Genomic DNA, 4,402 nt, shown 5'->3' with positions numbered 1-4,402 from the left:
TTTCCTAGACCAGAATCCGAAACTCTGAAGATGGGGCCCAGCAACCTGTTGTAACAAATTGTTCAGGTGATTCTGATGCTCACTAAAAATGGAAAACTACTGCTTTAAATACAATACTAATTTATATGAAATACAGAGGAACATATTAAACAACACCCTGGTGATGCAGGCAAAAAAAAAAAAAAAATACATGCTGTGGGAAACCATCAGACAAATGACTCAGTTTATTTAAATGTAAATTGCAAGGAAATAAAAAATAATAAGGAATAATAATAAAAGATAATAAGGAACCCATAGATTAAGAGAGATCTAGGAAACATAAAGACCAATTGCAAATTTTAGACTTTATTTGGACCTTAATTCAAATAAACAAATTGTAAAAACATGTTATAACATTTATGAGATAACTAGAAATTGTAACACTGGTTATTTGATATTTAGGAAATGTTAATTCTCTTAGACTATGATAATGGAGACTGGGTGTGGTGGCTCAGGCCAGTATTCCCAGTGCTTTAGGAGGGAGAGGCAGGAGGATTGCTTGAGGCCAAGAGTTCAAGACCAGCCTGAGCAACATAGACAGACTGTCTCTACTATGAGATTTAAAAAAAAATTAGCCAGGGATGGTGGTGCACTCCTGCGGTCCCAGCTACTTGGGAGGCTGAGGCAAGATAATTGATTGCACCACTGTACTCCAGCCTGGGTGACAGAGCATGACTCTGTCTCTAAAAATATAAAATAAAATAAAATAAAATATGATAATGGTGTTCAAGTATTTAAATAATTAAATGGGGGGGCCATTAGGCTGAGGTGGCTGTAACTAAGTTCCCACTAAGCAAGCTAAAACCTAACTCAGTTTCATTTCCCGTAAGCAGTTAATTTAAAAGAAACTTAGCCAATCACAGAAGGCCAACTGGGCATTAGTTATATTGTCTTTAACTTCCTATTGGATAGTTCAAATAAGGCAATTACTGAAAGTTTAACCAATCAAATAATTTCTTTGCTCAGCTTCTGCATTTACCCTATTAGAGCCTTCCCCTCTTGCTCCGTCCTCAAAGCCCAAACCATTTCCAGTTTGGAGCAGCCCGATCAATGAATTGCTGTTTGCTCAAATAAATTCTTCAAAGTTTCAACGTGTGTCAAAGTTTATCTTTTAACAGAAGGTATATTTATGGGCAAAATGATATGGTATCTTCCATTTGCTTCAAAATAATATAGGGTGGGTGGATAAAGACACAAATGAAAAAAAAGTTGACCATGGGTTGCTGATAATAAGGGATAGAACTGCCAAATTGAGCCCTAATTTTTCCATTTATTTTCTAGCCAGAGTGAGCTGAGTAGCTGGGTAACCTGCTTCATCTCTGTCATCCTCATTTTCCTCATCTAAAGAAGATGAGGAAAATTGGGTAAAATAGAATAGTGAGAATTAAATGATACAATGTATTCAAATGCTTTGCAAAGAGCTTTGCAGATGGAAGGTTCTATTATCAGGGGTGTGACTTCCATGAAGCTAAATATGGCATCTTCATATATTTTTTCAGCACAGTGTTGGACATATAACAGGTGCTCTATAATTATTCAGTGTCAGTTTTTAAATTCAATTTAAGTATTATTTGGTAGATGAATGAATGGGTGTATTCCAAATCCTAGGTTTCAGCCCAACATAGTGCCATTCTTGATCATTAACTTAGTAATTCAAACATATAAAGAGTGAATAAAAGTACACATTCTAACAATTAGTATTTAATTAGTGTTTATTATTTAATCAACATTATCAATTAGCTTTAATTTAATCATGTTCAAATAGAATCTATTATAATACAGATTACATTTGCTCCTTTCCTTTTATGGTTGCTCCCAGGCTGAAAACAGAGGAAGGTGGGAAGCCCTTGTTCAGTGTAGATATCCCAGTCTTAGAGATTATCTTCACTTAGATATAAAGATAAGCCAGTTAAAGCTGGGACTGAGTTTTAGGTTGCCACTCCACTTCTTTAGTAAACTTCTTTAGGTTCCAACAGAGGGAGCTCCATACTGCTTAGCATCACTGCAGTGTGGGGCACACAGATGCTTCAGTAAGAACACATTCACTCATCCAGCAAGTGAGTATCGAGCATCTACTACGTGCCTAACAGTTAGGTGTTGGGGATACAGAGACATGAATCCTGCCCTGAAGGGATTCAGTCTACAGTAGAGGCAGACGTGTAAACAAGTAATGACCACACAGTGCAGCAAGGGCTATAATAAAGGTGTCCCAAGGTGCTAAGGGAACTATTAACTCCAGGTCCAGGGGACAGGGAAGGCTTCATGGAATGTGAGCTTAATTTTGAAAGGCAAATAAGAGTTGATCAGCTGGATAAAGTAGACAGAACATATGTACAAATACATATGTGGAGGTAAGAACAAGCATGTTATTAGTTTGCCATAGTGATGAATAAGGCTTAAGGAGCCTGGAAAATGGGGAAAGAGGGGCTGGTTAGTTGACAGGGGCAGATCATGAAAGGCCTTAATCTGTGAATTAAGAAGAGCCAGTTAATGTATACATCCAGCTCAATAAGATAAGAGACCTTAAAGTAAATGGAAAATTATACCTTTATTATACTTCTGCACAAAACAGTTTTTAAAGATTTTGTTGTTGTTGTTGTTGTTGTTTGTTTTGTTTTTTTTTGAGACAGAGTCTTACTCTGTTGCCCAGGCTGGAGTGCAGTGGCATGATCTCGGCTCACTGTAACCTCCGTCTCCCGGGTTCAAGCAATTCTCCTGTGTCAGCCTCCTGAGTAGCTGGGACTACAGGTGTGCACCACCAAGCCCAGCTAATTTTTGTATTTTTAGTAGAGACGGGGTTTCACCATGTTGGCCAGGATGGCCTTGATCTCCTGATCTAATGCTCTGCCCACCTCGGCCTCCCAAAGTGCTGGGATTACAGGTATGAGCCATCAATCCTGGCCTAAAGAGCTTTTAAAGAGAATTTTGTCTTTTAAAGAATCTTCAGGGGCCATTTATGCACTTCACAAGTCATCATATTTATGATTTTATACTCAGTGCCTAGTTTGGTCATTCACTTTCTCCCTTTCTTTGGATTTGATCTACATGACTTTTAAATGTGTACAAAAATCAAGCCCATTCTCAAAAGCATGAAGATTTGCCATCATTAAAAATCTCAAGGCTGGGTGCAGTGGCTCATGTCTGTAATTCTAGCACTTTGGGAGGCTGTGGTGGATGGATCACTTGAGGTCAAGAGTTCGAGACCAGGCTGGCTAACATGGTGAAATCCTGTCTCTTCTAAAAATACAAATAAAGTACAGAATTAAGCAGGCATGGTGGCACGTGCCTGTAGTCCCAGCTACTAGGGAGGCTGAGGTGGGAGAATCGCTTGAGCCCAGGAGGCAGAGGTTGCAGCGAGCCGAGACTGCGCTACTGCACTCCAGCCTGCGCAACAGAGCAAGACCCTGGTTTAAAAAAAAAAAAAAAAAAATCGAAAAATATTATGATTCAAACTCCTAGGGCAATTCTTAAAATGTTCTAGAAATTTTTGGAATAATGTCAGCATCATTAGAATAAAAGCTTGTACCCAAGGTAACAATTTTAAATGACAATTTTTCTTTGGCTTTAAAAGCCTCCTTTCCTCTTGGTTACTGCTAATGTAGCTCAGCAGATATTGACACTCAAGAGAGCATATAACATTGGAACAAACTGCAAGAAAACAGCGATGTTGCTGGGACTTTTTCCTGAGTCTTCCAAAGCTAAGGGTGGACCCCTCACTGAGCTAGGCAGGAAGGCCTTCCCTCTTTACCTCTGACTCACCTGAGAAGACTCACACCCTGTCTGCCTGGACAAGCAGCTGGCTGCCCTTTCTACCCAGAAAGGCTTCTCAACAGACAAGTCCAACCTGCTTGTTCTCTTGAAGCTTCAGGCCTCAATGGGAAATGGAGGGGAAGGTAGAAAGGCTGAAACGCCTTAGCTAACTCAGCACCTTTGCTGCTTTTCAGCATTTGGCAGATCTATGATGATGACTCCTGCCATACAATTTGCAACACCTGCACTGTTCTATAACCTGTCCAGTGAGTCCTCTGATCACAGCCTTGGATGTTATGGCAATGTCAAATTGCTTGTAATAACTTTAAATACTTACTCTCAGGTTTTGTATTTATCTCCTTAAGGACCAGTGACAGTTTCCAGGTAGTCTGCAGGCTACACTTTGAGATGCATTGTCCCAATTTTTCTCAGTGAACAGAAAGTTCTGGAAAGATGAATAGGTAAGGTGTAAAAGAATTTGGTCCCATGTTAGCATATTGAAAGCCCTGAGGAGTACTGTAGCTAAAACCAAACCAAAACAAAATTCTGTTTCATTAGTTTAACCTAGCGTTTTCCCTTACGTACAGAATCTTTTCTGTTGTTCAATACCTAC

This window comes from Macaca mulatta, chromosome 14, assembly GCF_049350105.2.
Source record: "Macaca mulatta isolate MMU2019108-1 chromosome 14, T2T-MMU8v2.0, whole genome shotgun sequence".
In the NCBI taxonomy this organism is placed as follows: domain Eukaryota; kingdom Metazoa; phylum Chordata; class Mammalia; order Primates; family Cercopithecidae; genus Macaca; species Macaca mulatta.
The sequence above is the reverse complement of the archived record's forward strand: the minus strand, read 5'-3'. Positions refer to the sequence as shown.